Source organism: Hirundo rustica, chromosome 5 (genome assembly GCF_015227805.2).
Source record: "Hirundo rustica isolate bHirRus1 chromosome 5, bHirRus1.pri.v3, whole genome shotgun sequence".
Taxonomy (NCBI): Eukaryota; Metazoa; Chordata; class Aves; order Passeriformes; family Hirundinidae; genus Hirundo; species Hirundo rustica.
The window spans coordinates 13061338-13082660 of NC_053454.1; the positions used below are offsets into that span (position 1 = coordinate 13061338).

The following is a 21323-nucleotide window of genomic DNA, read 5'->3' on the forward strand; positions in this document are numbered from 1 at the left end:
ACAGTTTAAGAGAATCTTAAATTAAATATAAATTTAATTTAATAAATATAAGAGAATTCATGTTTCAGGGGATTTACAGCTTTCAACTCAAACAATTGGCAATTGCAATTGGCTTGTTGACCACTAGGTTTTGTTGGTTTTGTATTTCAACACAACTTTATTAAAAATCGTGCACATCAGGCAGAATAGCCTTGGTTCTCAAAATGCACAAGAGAAAAACAATCTATGGTTGATTTCCTTGATTTTTTTTTCTCTACAGTCAGATAATACTTAAACATTGAGAGTATGTTTAATGGAACATTCTAAAATCCAGGCACTGGTTACAGAACCACCTCACACTCTATTTGTAAAGAAAGAATTCTGGAAATGCTGTGAGAAACAAGAAAATATCAGCCATATATCAGAGTTGATTTGGTATCCAGTATTATGATTTGATCAAACCTGATGTGATGGCTTACCCTGATTGGAGAAGGAGGTTGGAGTGGAGACCTTCTGAGGTCCCTTCCACCTGAATCATTCTGTGATTATCATAACAGAAATAGTGTAACAAAGGGAAATGACATAACACTTGAGAGCTGAATTTTTGAGCTGTCTGCAAGTGCTAAGTGCTCTTAACTCTTGCTGATTTTGACAGGAGGTGAGATAACTCTGCAAGTTCATAGAATCACAGAATCATAGAAGGGTTTGGGTTGCAAAGGACATTTTAAGGTTATCTAGTCCAACCCTCTGCAGGGACAACTTCAGCTGGATCAAGGTGCTCAGTGCCCTGGCCAGCCTGACCTTAAGTGTTTCCAGGGATGGGGTGTTGCCATATTATGTGAGTTTTTGTGAGATGTTTACAGCTCTGACTGAATTTTCCTACAGCTTCTTGATGTAAACATCTTGTTTTTCTACAGTTCTTTCTGATGATAGTCAACTGATGGACTTCTAGCCTGGCCAGTGGGATGGAGAGGTAGTAGCCTTGTTCTCCAATCCCTGGTCATTCTTCAAAACCTATAAAAGCAAGATCTTGGTAAACAATAAAGTCTTTCCTTCTTCAGCCTTCATTTTGTGGAGTCAAAAATCTGTAAGTATTTACTTGCGTCCACTAGCGACAATGGGGCATCCACCACCTTGTTGGGCAACCTGCTCAGTGTTTTACCACTCTCACCATAAAGAATTTCTTCCTTATATCTAGTCTAAATCTACCCGATTTTGGTTTCAAACTATTACTTCTTCTCCTACCACAACAGGCCCTGCTAAAGGGTTCATCTCCATCTCTGTTTAAAGCCCTCTCTAAGTACTGGGAATCTGCTAAAGGGTCACCCTTGAGCCTTCTCTTCTCCAGGTTGAAAAACCCCCAAATTTCTCAGCCGTACTTCCCAGGACAAGTGTTCCAGCTCTCTGATAATTTTTATGGTCTTTCTCTGGACATCTCAATTCAGTAGACATTTAGTTAATGAAATCATCTTCCTCTAATTTCAGAGTGTCTAAAATTACACTAAGTGTAATGAAGTAACAAACTCTCAAACTAGAGATTTTCCTAGAAGCAGTTCTAGCTGTGGTAAATAGAAAATATTCAGACTGATTATGGGAAAAATTACTGATGGCATTTAATTCTGCATGAATCACCAAGCTAGAAAGGGTTAGGGTTAGTAGAGATGATATAGTTATATAATATATATATATATATATATATCATGGGTAGGTACTAGATTATCATGGACAAATCTAGGTTTTCTGTACTTGCTAGGTCTTTAGATAGGTATTGAGGCAACTGAGAACCAGGGGTTTTTTTCTACTTAAAGTCTTGTTGACAGAAGAGATAACATAACATAACATACCTAGAGAGGATTTTCCTTCAAATATCCAGTGACATTTTGACTTGGAGCCATTTACAACCTTGTTGTGGTTTAACTCCAGTCAGTAACCATGCCCCATACAGCCACTCACTCACTCCCCCACGAACAGTATCAGGGAGAAAATTGGAAAAGTAAAAGCTGGAGAAGACATGAGTTAAGATAAAGACAGCTTAACAGGGAAAGCAAAAGCTGCACACACAAGCAAAGCAAACCAAGGAATTATGTCACTGCTTTCCATGGGCAGGGAGGTGCTCAGCCACCTCCAGGACAGCAGGGCCACATCACATTGTGATTTGAGAAGACAAAGGCCACCACTCCAAACATCTTCCCCCCGCCCCCCCCTTCCTTCTTCTTCCTCCCACTTTATACACTGAGCATGATGTCCCATACTCTGGAATATCTCTTTGGTCATTTTGGGTCACCTGTCCTGGCTGTGTCTCCTCCCACCCTCCCCTGCACCCCCAGCTTCCTCACCAGTGTCACAGTGCAAAAGCAGAAAAGGCCTTGGCTCTGTGTAAGCTCTGCCCAGCAATAACAAAGACATCTCTATATTATCAACCCTGTGTTCAGCACAAATCCACACACAGCCCTATACCAGCCACTGCAAAGACAATTAATTCTACCCCAGCTGAAAACAGCACAAAGCTGAACCACAGAAAATCTGCACAAAATATCATGGGTAGCATTACATGTCAAAAATAATAATTTAAATTAGTAATATATATTGATTGCAGGAATAAATAACACAGAGTTCAGTGGCTGGAGGAGTGTCACACAAAGTTCTCACAAAGGCTGTAGGCTGACAGCATTTCATTCAGTGGTGTCATGGTCCACTTTCCTTCTTCAGGTTAATTATTCCTGACACTCTTCCTTCTCTTCCTACTTTTGTATCTACCACAATTTCTGTAGCTGAGGTGAACAGTATCAGATAATGATCAGTTAAAACCTTTTTCCTGTGTTATTCTGAACCTGACCAGTTCTCTGATTCACTGCTCAGCTGCACAGATACTGATATAACTGAGCGGGCAGTGCTGAGATAAGGTATGAGAATGTCATTGGGGGTGGGGGGCGGGGGGGAGGGGGGCGGGAAGCTGAAGCCATTAAAGCAGAGATACTGTTACAGCAAAAAGATCTGGTTGAATGACAGTCTGAAAATGATTGAATGGCAGTTTAAAGCAATCTGAAGCAGAGCTTGCTTGGTTTTAATGTTTTTTTAACAGAGAATAAGTGTAATTCAGCTTGTGGCATGAGTTTATTCTGGTGGGTCATGGTGCAGTCATGCAAGGAACACGGAGGAATGCTCTGCTTTGGAACAGATGTTATCAGGATAAAATCCCGTGGAATCCTGCCTTTTGTCACCAAAATCATCAGGAGGATTTACTGACTGGTGAAATACAGGATATATCACTTTTCCCATCCAAGGGGTTCATACAGCCCTTATTTAAAAGTGGGAAATTGAAAATTATCTCCAGTTTAAGTCCGAGATAAGTGTAACCTCTGATTAGATAGATTAAGATCAGTAAAAGGTATTTCAACTACTGAACAAGCTTCTCATCTCCTCAGCATATTGGTCCAGTTTGTCCTCAGGAGAAATGGGGATGCATAGGAAATCATATGTGCAGTTTTAAAAGCTGGTATCACAGATGCTAGAAAAGAATGAAATATCTTTCAGCAATCACCCGCCACCAGGAGAGATAGCAAATCTGATTATGCAGGTAAATAAACCAAGGTACACATCCAAAAAAACTTCTGGCATTTAGTTAGGTCCAGCTGGAAATTAATAGCTTGAAAGAAATGAAAAGAATCATTTCCTTCCAGGAAATGAGACTGAGCTGTCTCATTTGTTATCACGGAGCAGGAAGTTTTGGCTGAATTTGAGGCTGTAATTTGTTTTACCACTAAAAAATTATGAAAGTTTGAGGTGGTGGTATCAGAAGCACGTAGGTTCTGATTCTGCAGCAGCCAGCAAACAACCTCACAGGGAAAATCAGTTTTTTTGAAAGATTTGACACACCAGATGCATTACTACAGTTGTTTGGTTTCAGCAAATTAGCATTCTCCAAAGGAAAACCATTGATTCAGAACATTGCAAACTACCACTAATTAATGAAACACTGTCTTCAAAGTTAATATTTGCACCTTTAAAGGGAGGCTATCATACCTGAAAGGGTTCAGGAAAGAGCTATACTAATTAGTCAAAGTCTGAAGTATTCTGCTTATCACAAGAGACTAAAACTCAGTCTGACTTGGGAACAAGGGGTTGAAGAGAAGTTTTACTATAAAAGTACATACATAAGGAAGAAGTCTGAAGCAGATTTTTTTTTTTTTTTTTTAAATTTAGCAGGCAAAGCAAGTTATTGGATACTGAAGTGAGATAAATTCAAATTGTGAACATGATGTGACTGTTTTTTAACAGGCTGAATAATAAATCACTGAGCAGCTTAATCTTTTCCATCATTTAAGTCCTATTAAGATTGGATCTGTTCTTGATAGATGTTCTTGCATGTCCACTAATGCACTAGAAATACCTCAAAATGAAGGAAGATGTTCCCCTAACCCCACTCCCTGTCCTCAAATCCAGCACTGTTCCTGGCTGTTTGCTGTGAGAGGGCTTTATTTGTTGGGCCTGTTCATATCACAGCTGAGAGCTCTTGGCTGGGAAGTGAACAGAGCTGCTGCTGCTTTGTTGGCACAAGAGACTGGGCTTGCTCCTCTGCAGTGCTGGGCTGGCTGGGGAAACGTGCTGTGTAGCACGTGCTGAGTACCAAATTGGAACTCTTTGCATGTTCATTCACTTTTTAGGATAAAAGTCAAAAGAAGATCATGGCTTTGGGTGACTTCTTATCCCAAATGGTATCATTGTATACTATAGGTTAGCTCTAAAAGCTGGTAGAGAGAGAAAGTATTAAGACAGAGGTGAAACAGAGAATAGAATCCGTCTTGTCTTCTTGCATCACATTTTGGTGTATACAAAATTACTAGATGTTGGAAATCTGTAACCTTAAGTAAGTTTTGCTGACTTACCACAGATGAAGAACGGCCCGTTTTATTTGTATGTGTTTGCTTCTGTGATGTGCAGTCTCATTAGAAGAAAAAAATTTGGAAAAGCAACCTGCATGAAAAGTACATTTACAGTTATCAAGTACAAAAGTACATTTCACTGTCAAGTTAGGTGAAAAAGTTGAATTGCTGAGACATGAGAGACCAATGGAAGGAAACTAGTCTTACTTAAACCTCTGTTAATATTTTCAGAACTTGCAGCCTCTTAATGAAACATCCAGGGAATAAATTAAAATCCATAAGAGAAAGACCACAAAGTAGCAGTAGTCATTCCAGAATAATGTTCATCCAGGACACTGCTGCCTGAAACTTATAGGAACACATGGGAATATATTTAATCAGTGAAAGTGTATTGAAAAACAATAAAGATCCTCGACCAACCTGAAATGGGAATGGGTTGCCAATCAGATTTGACTTTTCAAATAGCTTGTAGAATCATAGCCTCATTTAGGGTGAAAGAGACCTTTAAGACCATTAAGTCTAACCATTAACCCAGCCCTGCCAAGCCCACCACTAAGCCAAAGCATCACATTTACACATTTTTTGAACACTTACAGGGATGGTGATTTCACCACTTCTCTGTGCAGCCTATTCCAATGCTTGACAACTCTTTCTGTGAAGACATTTTTCCTAATATCTAATCTAAACCTCCCCTGCAATTTTCTCTTATCCAGTTACTTGCTGCCTGGAACAAGTGACCCACCCCCACCCCACTACAAGTAGTTCTAGAGAGGGACGAGGTCTCCCCTGAGTCTTCTTTTTCCCAGGCTGAAAACCTCCAGCTCCCTCAACTGCTCCTCATGGGAGCTTCAGACCCTTCACCAGTTCCGTTCCCTTCTCTGGACATGCTCCAGGACCTCAACGTCATTCCTGAACTGAGTGGCCCAGAGCTGGACACAGGATTCAAGGTGTGGCCTCACCAATGCCGAGTGCAGGGAGAAAATCACTGCCCTGGTCCTGCTGGGAACACTGTTCCTGATACAAACCAGGTGCCACTGGCCTTGGCCACCTGGGCTCACAGCTGGCTCATATTCAGTCACTGTCAACCAACACTCTCAGGTCCTTTTCCACCGAGCAGCTTTCCAGCCACTCTGCCACAAGCCTGGCACTTCTTTGGGTTGTTGTGACCCAAGGGCAGGGCCCAGCATTTGTACTCTTTGAAGCTCATAAACTTGGGCTTGACCCATCCATCCAGCCTGTCCAGATCCCTTTGCAGAGTGTTTCCACTCTTCAGCAGAGCAACACTTCTACTCAACTTAGTGTCTTCTGCAAATGACAGAGGGTGCATTCAATCTGCTTGTCCAGGTTGTCAGTATTAAACAGGCCTGGCCTCAATACTGAGCCCTGGGGAACACCAGTGGTGACCAGCCACCATCTGAATGTAGTTCCATCCAGCATCACTCTCTGAGCTTGGCTATCCAGCCAATTGATTACCTAGTAAACCGTGTGGCTGTCCAAGTCATAACCAGCGTGTTATTCCAGGAGAATTTTGTGGAAAACTGAGTCAAAGACTTTACTAAAGTCCAGGCAGGCGCATTCACAGCCTTTGCCTCATCCACTAAGTGAGTCACCTGGTCATAGAAAGAGATGAAGTCGGTCAAGAAGGACATGCCTTTCATGAACCAATGGTGGCTGTGCCTGATTTCCTCTTTTGCCCTGTTATGGCACTCAAACTGATCTCTTCCCTGCCCTTCCCTGGCAGAGGGAAGGGAGATCAGGATGACAGGAGATCCTCAGATCCTCCTTTTGCTCTAGTCACTTTTACTGATCTCCAGTCATCTTGGAAGCTTACAGTTAACCAGGACAGCTGATAAATGGTGGAAAGTGTCTTGGTGAGCACTTCAGCCACTGTGTGTGGAACGTGTGGTTGTGTGCCTTCCAGCCCCATGGACCTGTCCAGGTCTAAGTGGCAAAGCAGGTCACTGATCATTTCCTTTTCGATTACGGGGATTTCATTCTGCTCCCTGTCTTCCAGCTCAAAGGGCTGGAAATGGGAGAACAACTGGCTTTGATATTAAGGACTGAGGCAAAGAAAGCATTAGGTACCTCACTGTTTCCTTCATTCTTTGTCATTATATTTCCCCTTGCATCCAGTAAATGATGGAGATTCTCCTTAGCCCTCCTTTTGTTACCGATGTATTTACAGGAACCTTTGTATTACTTTTACAGTAGTTGTTATTTAGTTCTGTTTGGGCTTCTGTCCTTGTAATTTTTTCCCTGCATAACCTCACAACATCCCTGTAGTTCTTCTGAGTTTTCTGTCCCTTCTTCCAAAGGACATACACTCCTTTTCCCCCAAGTTTCAGCCAAAGCTCTTTTCAACCAGAGCTTCTTCTTCTGATTCAGAAGATCAACCAGATTTTCTTCCTGCCAATCTTCTTCCCCAAAGCTCATCTTTTGGCATAAGGATACAGATCCACAGATACTGTGGATTTCATTCTTGAAGACTGTCCAGAATTCCTAGACCCCTTCACCCACAGGACTCCCTCCTGACTGAGTCTCTCAATCATTCAACAGGCCAAAATCTACTCTCTGAGAAGTCCAAGGTGGCAGTTCTGTTGACCCCCCTCCTTACTTCTCCAAAGATCAAAAACTCTTATGTCATGATTCCTATAGGGTTGTTGTTTTTTTTTTTTCTTTCAGATTGTCAGTCTGAGTTATTTTATGTATAATTCTTTTTTTTTTTTTTTTTTTTTTTTTTTTTTTTTTTTTTTGCCCTCCACTCTCCATTCTTCTTTTGACAAAGACACTTTTCAATGCCTTGAATTTCAGGCAGATTTTTCACTGGCTATTATGTCTTTGATTTTGTTCTTTCTATATTTTCAGGAAGGTATATCTAAATTTGTAATGTTGCATGTGTTATTTTCTTTGCTGAAGGCAATCATTCTCGTGATGAATTTGTATGTGTGGGATGAAAATATGCACATCAGCTTCATCAAGTATTCCATTAAATTGGACTACAGAGCTCAGTGACACACAGCAAGATGCGGTGGTGATTTATGTTGACTTGCATAAATATTTGGATTTAGATGCATGTTGGCAAGCAATCAATTAATTTTATAACTGAAAACCTCTCTCTGTACTAAAGAAGTAGGAAAGGGTCTTTCCTCTCAATATACTGGGGGAAAAATTATACAGTGAACCTGCTAAATTGAAAACGGTTTTTCAACTAGTCCAAAGAATGTGAGAAGTGGCTAGGGAATAGTAGTGCTGTTCTACAGAAGTTTCTTGGAATAAAAAAATTGTTTTTATTCCATGTTAGAATTAAAAAGCTTTAAAAAATTTTTGAGAAGGAAATGGCATTTAAAGACCTGTTGTTTTTAGACTAAAGCAGGTCAGGTTTTGTCTTGTTTCCTCAGAACTTGAATCACAGAAACTTACAGCTCACAACTTTGTTGAAACATATTTGTCAGCTTTCCATATTTCTAAAATGTTCTAGCAGCTCTACTATGTAGGTGTTTAGCTAAATGTACCTTTTCTACAAGGAAATTCCAAGGAGACTTCAAGAATTCACTTTAAAGGAGGGCTCTCTCTTCTGCTGTGTGTTTTTCATAGATCATCAACTTGAGAAAAAGCAACAACAAATTTACAAAGAGAAATGTAGTGGAAATAAGATGCAGTGATGACCTATGGCATCAAATTGGAAATTGATTCTTCATTTATAAAGATAATTCACTTTTCCATTTTGTGTTTGGAAGTTGTTCATCTAGAGTTGATAGGTAACTGGACTGTAATATGCAGAACTGTCCTTATTTATACTGACTGAAGTTCACTACACTTCTATGTCCTGGCTGGTTTTGCCTCTCCTTTCTTTCTCTGGGCTCCAGTTTTCTTCTTGCTTAATTTCTTTCTTTGCATACCCAGCTTTTAAGTTGCCTTTGGCCATCTGTATTTTCTTGCATTCCCAAATGTGGCATTCTCCCTGGAAATACTGTATGTTCTGTTTTGACTGCTGGCAGCAAAGAAGGCTTTACTCAAATTCTGCTCACTGAAGCACCAGCTCCACACAGCCATCAGGATGTGAGTAAATTTCACTTTGCTGCCAGCACTCAGAGCAAAAAGCTGCATCAAGAGAAAACAACAAAAGCTGTAAGCTCTAAAAGGATTTTCTGAAAAGAATTAGTTCATTTATATGATGTACTTTACCTAATATCAAAAGAAACAGCATAGCTGCTGGGCTATTTAGTTCATGATTCTTCTTATTCTTCATTGACATTGTAGAAGTTACTGCTCTCACTAACTCATGCCATTTTAGTGGCACAAAATGATTCAGTTTATAAGACTAGAGCTCTAAAACCTTTTTCTCTGTCTGTCATACTACATAAGTTAATTAGTGACTTTGCTTCATTTTTCCTCATGTAAATGAACATACATAATTTTAAACATTGATAATATTCAAAAAATGTTTAAAGGTTTTGCTGTGCTGGAGAGCATGACACCAGCTTGTAGAGATGTGTCTGAACTGGAACAACCAACTCTGCTGGCAGCGAAGATCTGTGGTGGCAGCATAGGTAGTATTATGAGCCTCTTTGGAATCCTGGGAAATATTTGATGGTGGAAATCTGCCTAAGATAGCTAAAGGGCTGTCAGTATAGGACTGAATCATGAAGATGACTGAGCTACAAACAAAAAGCAGAGCTTACACGTCCCTTGGACTCCAATGACAAGTGTAACCTTCAATTCTGCCTTAAATCAGGGACCTTTATTTGAATTGGTCATACCATGCAGATCATATTTTTTTGTCCTGTAAATGAAGAATTACAGTTATTTCTGGCACAAATATGGAACCTTTTTGGCTTAACAGGAAATTTGCTGCCCTTGCACACCTAAGAGCCTTCTTCAACCTAGTCTCCATAAAGAATTTGCATAAATTGCAACTGGAAAGTAAACCACAGCCAAAGAAAATTCTTTTCTCAAGCCAGATGAAAATTAATGTAAATATTTTTGTGACGTTTACTAGTCCCTGCTATGTTAGTGACTCCCTGATGGATGATACAGTCTGCAACAGGATACATTGGGAATTTAAATCATACGAACAGGATAAAAAAAGTAATTGGCAGAAAGAATCTCTACAGACTTATGCAGAACTTTGGCAGTAGCTGCTTCAATTTTCAGCTCCCTTTCCCATTCATTGTTTCAAAGCAACAGAAAAAATAACCTTTACTCTTGTGTATTTTCAGTGATATAAGTCTGCCACAGTGATGGAAGAGAAGAAAAATCAGAGTAGTCTAATGTAGGAAATGCAATTCCTGAATTATTTAATAACTGAATGTGTGGGATCTACAGTGTATATAAATGTAACTTTTTTTAACAGTGTAATTTGCAAAACCAAATTTCTAGAGTTTTGAAACTGAGTCTTTTCAGAATCAGTAACACATAAATAAATGCATTCCTATATGTGAAAACAATGAGCCTTAAGAACGAGTTGATGGTGAAAATTATTGTTACTATTCCTAGTACAATAGCTTTTAGAAGACCCTTGCTCTGTCCTCCAGTAGGATACCACTCAATAAGTCACAGCAGTGAAGGAAAAATCAAAAATGCTAAAATAAATATGTTTTGAATGAAAAGAAAATGGACTAGCCCATATTTGTGGGGAAAAGAGGTACAAGTTCTGTTGAACAATTTAACAAAAATTTTCCAAAACCTCTTTCTTCCCTGTACATAACTCACTGCAGACATTTAAGTGTCTGATGATGTCTACAACTTCACAATGCCCTGGTTGAATGAAGTATCAGAGTGCCTATGCAACATCTAAAAATGTTTGGATCTATAAGGAGGATGGATCCTAGCCTGTGGTCATCAATTAATAAGAACATTAGGAGTTGAAAAGGAAAAAAAAAATGAGCCTTTTGAATAATTGTGTTTTGTGAGTTTGCCTCAAATTCAGGGTACCTGAACTGACACTCCAAGCAGTCCTCCAAGCATCAAGCTTTGCTGAGGTTAGAGAAGAAGGTCGGAAGCTCAACTCTAAGGTGCTGAGGAAGTGGAGTACACTTAAGAAAGGTACACTTAATACTGTACTCTGTGACTGACATATAGTATTGTTCTTGGCATATTTGGACTCATAAATCAGTGCTTGGCCCCGGCCAAGAAAATAATCTTTTGCACAAAGGATGTTGAAATAGATTCATTTTTACAAGGATTTGTTTGCGGAATCCGTGGCATTAACTAAAATGGTGAAAGAAAACAAAAACCCCAAAACAAAAGAGGACTGAGAGGTAATAAAGATTTCCATCCATTCCCGGGCCATCTAAAATGAGACAAAGAAGGAAAGAGAGCTGTTCCCAGATATGCATCCCCTTCTGGGTCTTTCACAGTTCAGCAGGGGACCTCCAGGGTTCTTTCCCCATAGTGATTATGTAGCTATCATTAAACACATAGACTCCCTTTCAGCAGTGCCTGCTCCAACAGGCTTGTGCAGGCAGTGTAACATGAACCAAAAGCCATAATAAAATGGTAGGAAAAGCAGGAGGAAGAAGGGGTGAATCTCCGCCATTTCCAGTTCCTGGCACAGGGAATCTAAATACCAGGCTTCAGAGTTAGCATCCAGTTTGCTGGCTGCACTGACTCCAGACACCTGCAAGGTTTTGCAGTAGAAAATTTGTCTCAAAGAGTCACTGGAACATAGAAAAAGCTGCAATTTAGGAGTATCTAAAGGTATCATGGTCTTTTGGCCTTGTTAAATTAACTTATTCCACATGTGCCATGCAAGTCCTCTTTTGCAGAAATAGTACTGAAAGCTTTCCACACGAGTCTAAATAAGCAGTGGGGGGACAAGGTACTTGCAAGCATTAAGCCATAGGAACGCAAAGAAAGGCACCCATAAATGTACCCAAAATAGTAATAAATTAGGCAGGAACTATTTATTTTCTTTATAAATTAATTGTGAAAATAATACTTTCAATAATCCTGACAACATTAAATTTCTACTTAAATTTCCCTTGAGACTGATCCCTTCTCTTCACAGAACCAAATATTTTTAGAACTTTTGGTCCCTGATGTTTTGAGATTTTCAACCTTTAAATTTGTTCAACTAGTGAGAAATAAAATCCTTACTAGTGTAAAAGCCTCAAAAATGTGGATAGGGAATCAGAGAAAAATAAGATATTGTATTATTGAACAGGGAAAGTAGCTTACACCACCTATTAGAGGCAGTGGCAAATACTGAAAAACAAATAATTTTATTCCATACAAAATGGTATCTGTGTTTTTGGTCTAAACATTCAAAGATACTCGTTTTAGAATGTTAAATGGAGTGTGAAAACTGCATTTTTAAAGGGATATAATTTTTTGAAAGATTTATTATCTTATCAACATATCTTGTCAAATTCCTAATCTTTTAGCATCCCATCCTCTACTCAATATCATAAATAGGAACACTTTCACCTATGTAGTTGATTAATGAATCTTAAAGGGAGAGAGTTTTCTTTGAGACTCAAGCTAAACTTTCTTTTTACTTTTTCCTCTCTTTTTACTGTTTCCTCTCTTTTTGTATCCCCAAGACCATCACTTTACATATTTCCTGTGTTATTATGCTGAAAAATTCCTGTTCATCCTCATTACATACTTTTCATATTGAAATGCTTTACTAAACTGCACTGAAGATTGTGATTGTGTCATTAAAAATTATAATAATGCTATTCTGCCTCCCCCAAAGTCTACTTAACACAACACCAACAAGGTTCCAAAGCACTCTAATGAGTGAAAGAGCCTTTCCAAAAGGCCAGCCCAATGTCTGATATGAACAATTGTCAGGAAAGAGGTGTTTTGGAGTCTGCTCTTTCCTCTCAAGAGACACTTATCATCCCCATGCTAACTGCTGCTTTATGCTCTGAGATTCTCCCAACCCTTACCTTGACCCTAATCCTTACCCTAGTGTCATGAGAACCCTGAGACCAGGTTTTCAGCCACACAGAGGAAGAAATTCACAGTTAAGAATTGCTTTTATAGTCCAGTGCTGCTTCTATTTTTTCCTGGCTCCAGCTGCAGTTGTGCTTCTTTACTCTTTCCCAAAGAAAGCACTACACATTAACACTATACCCAGCATGCTGTTTTATTTCGAGCCCATGTCACAAATCCTTATCTCATTCCAGCTCCACCTCTAGGTTCTGTGTTTACCACACCTTCTGAGATGAAGTTAAGGTAACTTGTGTATTGCTGGGTGAAGAAAAAAGCCTAGAGCTGTAACTTGAATGGGGCTGGGAAGTAAGTGACTGCCAAAGCAAGTACTGGATTTCAGGGCTCTCCTGAGACCCTTTTCTTCTTGCCGTGCACATTATCTTTAGCTAAAGCCAAGCTGCCACCCCTGCACTAGGTTTGGGTTTAGGATTCATGCTAAAGTTAGGGACTAGATTAGGATTGGCGTTTGGAGAGAAGGAAAGCCGAGAGCAACACCAAATGACAGTATGAAGGAGCTTCCTGGGAATAGGCGCGTGGAGGGAGTCAGAAACAGTATAAAAAGCATAAAACTTCCATGGAGATGGAAGTTTTATTGAAGTCTTTATAGTTATTTGTACCCAGGCATTTGGGCTTGCTTTTTGGTTTAGGAAGACCTTTTGTGTAACTGAACATACATAATATTTTGACTGAAAGATGCATCTTAAATTAAGAGGCATTCCTGCTTATGTTGTTTTTGACTGGCAAATATTCCTGTCTCACTAGGAGTCTCATAATGAAACAAACCGAGTGTATATCAATACATATGCTCCTGACAGAAAAATAGTCAGTGTAATGGAAGTAGTTTATATCCCAGAAGAGGTCTTTCTGTCTGAGAAATTCTGTAACATGGCAATGGAATTTTTTATCTTTGCAGAAGCTTTGAAATATTTCTTGTTGCATTCACCTTCCCCCCTCCCCCCGGCCATTTTTTCCTGTATAATCATCTCTCCTATTGAATGTGCATCTAACCAGGAAGTGGTTTTGCAATATAATGAGCTGCAGTGCCACCAATAATTAATGCCATTCAACTTTACAGCCATGATTTTCTATTTTCTTTCATCTTCGGTAGCTATTTACCCCTGTGCTCAGTGAGTACAACACTAACAAATCAGATTGCTTCTCAATTTACATATATACAATGTCATTGCTTAGGAAAACAGTACTTACATGAGTAAATGAACAGTTAAACAGCTGACTTACCATTTGCATCTGCAATCATAATAATGGCTTGCATAAACTAGCTGTGCAATTGTGCATCTCTTTGTGTGTATGCACCTGCCTTATAGTTCTCTTCACCTCTGTTGCACATATATTATGAAAATTTAACAACTAATGTGTTTTGGTCCCCATTTCTGTTTTTTATTTAAAAGATGGCACCTCTATCAACACAAATTTTGCAATTACCTTGGGTCATTTATTCAATCAATATACAGTCTAAAATAAAAATACCAGATAACAGGTTATCACATATTTTCTCACCATATTAAAAAAAATAAAAAATGAAAAAGAAAATGAAAATGAATGAAAGAATTTGTTTGGATTTCTCAGTCAGTTACTGAAAAAGATCTATGTATGAACACAGAGTAAAGCATTACTAACTGGCAAAATGATACAGTATTGATGGCAAAAGCTTACTCATGAGTGATTTTAAACAGTCAAGATCTTAAACATGCACATTGTTTACCATGCAAAGCATTTACATAGCCGGCTAAATGCTGTTCCTTTATTTGGACTTAACAAACACTGTCAGTGGAAGAAGTTGACCCTTTAAGGGGTCATCAATGTCTCATCTGGGTCCATTATGCTTTGCAAAGCAATTGTCAGGGTGAGTGCTGTGTGCTTACCCTGACTCTAAGCATGCATGCTAAATCAATTCAAAGAGATAAATAATTTTTTTTTCCAAAAGCAGTATCCTTGCTTTTGCTTTCCTGTCTGTAAAGCAACTGAAATAACATAACTTTCTGGACTTAGGTGGGGATTATACAGTACATTAACTTTGCTCTTATCCTTTGCAGCAAGGTGAATTTAATCCTTTTAGGGTTCATACAGGGGATGTTATTTGATCTACTGTATGTTGCTTTATTATTGTTGCTAATAATAATACTATATATAGTAGTTAGATATAGGTTTATGTCTTCTGCATCTTGTCTCTCTTTTCCTGTAGAAAAGAAATTTGAAAATCTGTCTCAGATATTTTAATTCCCACAAAAATACACCAAATTCATCATATTCTGATATTACTCTGATTCCAGCCACACAAAGCACTTTACTAATTAAGTTTACATTTTAATAGATCTGGACTTGAAGCACAATTCTACAAACAGTAGTCAAATGTAACAACTGTCAGTCTCCTCTGTTTTGCACATTACAGTTCAGGTAGCGTCAGTCAATGCTGATGTCATCAGTCATTGGCAAAACATAAAACACTAGTGAGCTGAATCACAAAATTTCTTTCATATGATAGTGTCCCTTTAAACCGCATCTAATTATCTTAACTGTGATAACAAGACATTGCGTTTTTCATAAAAAGATTTCAAAACTGAATGCTAATACAATGTACTTTGTTTTTGCAGATGATACTGAATCTGATCCTACTTGAATGACATCATCTACTGCATTCACATTCTGAATAGAGAAACTAATTCCATATGGAGTACACTTACTGCAGATGCCTTCCCATTGAAACTGAGACACTCTGCATTTACAGTTTTGTGAAATGTTCTAGTTTCAAATTAATTATAAAGGGGAACAAAGGAGTCCATCTACAGAAAAAGTAGCCCATTGTTATGAAGACTCTCTCCAATATAGCAGCAGCTCCATTTGAACTAGTAATCACTGATTCCTTTAGGGGTACAGCAACTCTTGCCAAGATATATAGCAGGACTCAAGGAAGCTGACAGGACAAACTGAAATGTAGTGGCTGCTTATATAAATAGAAAAGGATTATATAAATTAGTAGAATCATGATCAGCCAATTTGCCTACACCTCAGAACACAAGCTGACCACACTTTTTGGGTTTTTTTGCCCCAAGAAAAAAAAAAAACAAACATAAGTCTCATTACTTTGCATAGAAAATCTATGAAGTTATACTGGCATGCTCAGAACATATTGCCAGGAATCAGTGTTGATTAGTGGCTTGGTCAGTGGACTGATATTCAGAGAATCCACATCTAAGTCCAAAATAAGTTGGTGTCTTGTCCAGTCATTTAGCACCCTTGGCTCATTTTCTTCTGTTTCAAAGAGAGAAATAATACTGTTTATCTTGCACAGTACTTAAAGTACTCTGGACCCATGTGAGCAAGCTATCCATGAGGCTTGGAATTTTTATTGAATCTTTGAATAAGTTTTTAAGGTAGGTGGTGTTTTTTTGTTGTTTTTTTTTTAATCAACATGGTAAAATGCTCACTCAGTAAGAAGGCACTTTTAAAGCAGGGGGATTTTATCCTCCCCAAGATCCTAGCAATATAAATTGGTTATTAACATTAGACTGAAGATTGGTCTTATTTGGCATCTGATTTTCCAGATCTCAATTTGTGTAGCTTTCAGTAGGGAAATTCTTCCTTCCTAGGAGAGACATATTGTTTCAAAGTGAGGCTTTGCAACTTCATCACTTTGGACCTTATGTCTTTGTTTGTCCAACTGATATTTGGAAATTGATGCTCTTCAACAATTATTAATCACTTGTAACTTAATATCTCTCATCTCCACATAAGTACTTTTTCATGATAAAGCATGATGTTCATCTCTCACCATGAAAATTAGAATTCTAGGAGAGTGTAGTAACAATGCTAGTAAAAATAAGCTAGTTCATAAATTTTTTTTTGAATCAAAAACAGTTCAAAATTTTAGAGATCTTTTTTTGCTCAGCTACGACTGTCTGAGAATACAAGGTTCAAGAAACTGTTTCTTGTCTCTTTGCATACCTTTGCAAAGGAATTGCATCTCCATCTTCTCTAAATCCTTGCATTAGGCAGTAGTTGTGCATAGCAAGTAGATGTCCCTTAAGCCTCCTCTAAAGCTAAACAAACACAGCTTTTTCAGCTTCTCATACATCATGTGTTTCAACTCCTTATTTTAGTGTCTTATCTCCTGTACTAGTTACAGCATGACAACATCTTTCTTATCTCAAATAACCCAAAACTCAATTGCAGTACTACAGCTTCAGTCTCACAAGTGTCAGCTAAATGAGAATTGTCAATTCTCAGGACCTGTTGCCCACACTGTTGATAACACAATCTGGTATGAAATGGAGTATCTTCTCTGCAAGGGGAAATTTTTGTTCCATTTTCACGTTCACGTTGTTCGTTACAGAACTGAAGTTTAATGAGCCAAACTCACATGAACTGCAGATTTATTTCAGCATTAAAAAGACCAGCAAAACCAATTCCATGACAAAAACCCCCTACACAATAATCTTTGATAAGCTCTAGACTAGAGTGTGGCTGCTGTGTAGGGATTACATGTTATCTTGCTATTTGCAGACCTTTTGAGATGCATTGGAAGTAGATGCTGTGTTTTAAGAACAACAGATGAAATTTAAAGTAACTGAGAGATTGTGTTTCACGATTCATGTATCAGTAATCTCAAGATAAAATGTCATCTGTTCGTGTCAGCTACTCAAGAATAACTGAATCAGAATCTCTGGGTTAGTCAGTCCAACCTGTTATTCTATTCCTGACCACAGCACTAACAAGTTCAGTCCTGAGATGCAAACTGAAATAGAAAAACTGAGATGCTACACCACCACACAAATATTTTTAGCCCTAGATTTTACAGAACTGCTCAAGCACTTACGACATGAAAATGTCAATTTTTAAGTCAAGCCTGAAGTTGAGAGTTGGTCTTGACATAACTCGAGAAATCTGGCAACTAGCAATAAATTCAGCTTATAGAATGCTGAACTGTACTAAATATATTTAAATTCAGTATTTTAATGACTTTAGAATTTATTGCTCAATTTCCAGTATAAGTAACATTTAGCAAAAAACACAAGCTTTTTTATCACAGAGGCCTGATTCACATGTCAACTCTACTCTTTAGTATCTCTCTGATTATATTCTTGCCCTCTTTTTGCTTATTTTAAAAAAATTGTGCAAGAGACAGTACAACCCTATAATTTCCCCTGTCCTTGTTTGGCAACTTCCCATTCATTTTCCCAATAACCATGTGTTAAGTTGTTCTTGGCTGGGCTCCAGTTGCTCACCAAAGCCCCTCTATCACTGCCTTCATCAGCTGGACAGAGAGAAAATGCAAAAAAACCGCTCTTGGGTCAAGATAAAGACAGGGAGATATCCCTCACCCAGGACTGTCATGGACAAAACAGGCTTGAATTGGGGAAAAATTTATTTAATTTTTTGCTAATCAAATCAGAATGGAATAATTTTAATTCTTTCCTTCCTGGGCTCAACTGTGCTCCTGGATTCTCTCCCTTGTGATCGGGATATGCAAAGCAATCACACGGAGATGAGAGATTTCGCAGGGCAGAGTTGTTCCTCTGAGAGAGCTGAGGCTGAGCCAAGGCCGAGAGCTCCTCTGCCTGTTTATTTCTTACTTTTTATACATTTGTGGGTCTGGCTGTGGATTGGCTTCTGGAGTTTTCACCCCTCAGCCGAATGGGCAGACCAACTGTCAGTTACAATTGTTTTCAGGTTAGAAATATGCAAACAAAAGACAGAGAATGAAAAACAAAGGATTTGTTTATGTTACACGTGTGAGAAAAAGTGAAAACTGCTCCTAATATTGTACAGTAGCTAAAAAGTCTGACTCCATTTTATGAACAATCAAAAGGCTTTAAAAAACTCAGAAAAACCAGGGTGACACTGCCTCATTCCCACAGTGGTGCAGGTGGATGGGGAATAGGGGCTGTGGTCACCTCATCATATGCTGTCTGTGCTGCTCCTTCCTCCACAGGGACAGGACTTCTCACACTCTTCCCCTTCTCCACCATGGGGTCCTTTCCAAAGGAGACAGTCCACCATAGACTTCTCCAACATGAATCCTTTCCATGGGCTGCAGCTCCTGAGGAACTGCTGCAGTATGGGTCCCTTCCATGGGGTGCAGTCCTTCAGGAACAGGCTGCTCCAGGGGGGTCCCCTACATGGTCACAAGTCCAGACACACAACCTGCTCCAGCGTGGGCTCCTCTTTCCATGTGGCCTCAAGTCATGTCAGGAGCCTCCTCCAGCACAGTCTTCCCATGGGGTCACAGCCTCCTTCAGGCATCCACCTTCTCCAGTGTGGGCTCCATGGGCTGCAGGGCCTCACCATGGTGTTCACCACGGGCTGCGGGAGCACTTCTGCTCCAGCATTCAGAACAATTCCTGCTCCTTCTTCTTCACTGACCAGGATGTCAGCAGGGCTGTCCCCCCACACATTCTCACTCCTCTCTACAGTTTCAGTTGTGCAGCTTTTCTCTCTTCTTAACTATGCTGTCCCAGGGGAGCTACCAACATCTCCAAGGGCTCAGCCTTGGCCACAGGTGCATCTACGCTAGAGCCAGCTGGCATTGGCTCTGCCAGACACAGGGGAAACTTCTGTCAGCTCCCCTCAGAAGTCCCTCCTGTCCCCTCCTGCTACCAGAACATAACCATACAAACACAATAATCCCCAAATTTATTTGAGTAAGAAACTGCAATTTTTCCCTAAATATTTCTTTATTTCATATATTAGAAGTGTATACACTGGAATGTATTCATAAAATTGGACCAGAAGTCCATTTCATCAAGTATATTTTCTCTACTTGACTATGTATTGCGCTGAGAGGTGTAAAAATACATTGTATAAGATATTGTTCTGGTCAATTTTAATCCTAAATCTGGGAAGATAGCTAAGAGAAAGTTTGTATAGAATCAAGGATTATATAAATGCCATGAAATTTGGAGGTAATTTAACTTTGAATCCCTATTGTCTTTTTGTGCATCTAAATTTTTTTCAGTTTTAACTTATCTAAATCCAATTAATGCAACATTTTGTCTTCCTCAAGTTTTTGTTATTTATTCCTTTTTTACAATATTTAAAAATAATCTGCATCATTGAATCTTTCCCAAACTGTTAAACACCTACTGTGCTAGAAACTAACCCTTTCTACATGTAATTTTTCATTAAAGTCCGATGGGAAAAATAATTCCATTGGTTTAATTTTCTAGTCTCCTAGGCTTTTGAAATATTCAACTAGATTTTTTTTCCATTCTTTTTGTACTTTCAACTGATAATTCTTCAAAAGTTCTAAATAATTAAGAGGGACATGAGTTTCCACCAGCAAAGCCATCTGACTTCAAGAGAAGTTATCTTATTCTACATATTTAATACTTAGAAAAAATTTAATGATTTAAAAATTTATACAACATTGAAGTAACAGACACAGTTCAGTTATTCTAGACATCAGCCACATGTTGGATGTAAAAGAAATGTGACTATACTTATGCTTTGTGACCACTGTAGTGGTGTGAGAGTTGTTTTATTAAGTTATTAAGTTATTTTTGTAAGATTTTTAAGTTATTTTTGTAATGGTTTAGTCCACTGTACCCCCCTGTGTTTTGTAATAGTTTTCCTCCCTTATGAGTTGGTTATTTAAGCAGACGTTTTATGTCAATCATTCCTTCCCTGCCCCTGCCCCTGTCAATCCCCCCATCTCCTCGTGGTCGCCCTGTCTGTCACTTCGAGACCCTTCCCTGGATTCTGGAAAGATCCAGGAGAGGGATCTTTGAGTGATAGGCTGGTGCCTGGGGAATCCCCTCCTACCCTCCTGTGATTTGTTAATGGTTTAGCAGTTGTCACCCCCCTGTTACCACCCCCGTGTTCCCTGGTTGGCTGACCTGTTGTCAGCCCTCCCCCGTTTATAAGTGGCTGTCAAGCTTTGATCTCTGCTCTCTCTGGGCAGCAGCGGTCTGAGGTGGAGCTCCTTGCCGGACTCCCCTTAATAAACTACCTTCTACCCTGCCTAAAGAGAGATGACTCTTTTTCCGTCAACGCAGTCGCAATTCCATCAGGTCCACTCGCTGGTGTGGGGAACCAAAAACCCACCGGGAGGAGGTTACTCGCCCTGCCTGTAACCCCGACCGATCCTCGTTGTGGCAGTGCAGAACTGAGCTAGCCTGCACGCCCGCCAGGCGTAAGAGGACACTGTTATAGACCACGAAGAAGTGGTTACAGATTTTCAAAAAGCTCTGATAGTAGGTTTGTGTGTGTCACTTAATTCTGTTACATTTAGGGCTTATATATTCCCAGTGACATTCAATCAGTTGCCCACTCTCTGTGGCAAGGCGCAGTGTATGGGTACCTACCCTTCTCCTGTGCTGCATACAAGCATCTACGTGTCTTAACCATAGATGCAGCCCAGTAAAAATAATTTTTTTCATTACTAACACAAAGTCTAGGAGTGGAGGATTTTAGAACTTGTCTGGGCTTGTCTTAGCCTGATCTGATTTCAGCTTGTTTTAGAAGTGCGTAGATGTATTTGGTAATAAACACTGCCCTTTTCAA

General features: G+C 39.2%; 1 long non-coding RNA gene across 1 annotated transcript; it reads right to left on the reverse strand.

Moving 5' to 3' along the window:
- Nucleotides 1-895: 895 nt before the first annotated feature.
- On the reverse strand, nt 896-5515 carry LOC131378549 (uncharacterized). The gene is made up of 3 exons (XR_009207810.1): nt 5457-5515; nt 4866-4953; nt 896-993 (listed from the first exon to the last, which is right to left on the reverse strand). It is a non-coding gene; the product is annotated as an uncharacterized LOC131378549 (long non-coding RNA).
- Nucleotides 5516-21323: the final 15808 nt, after the last annotated feature.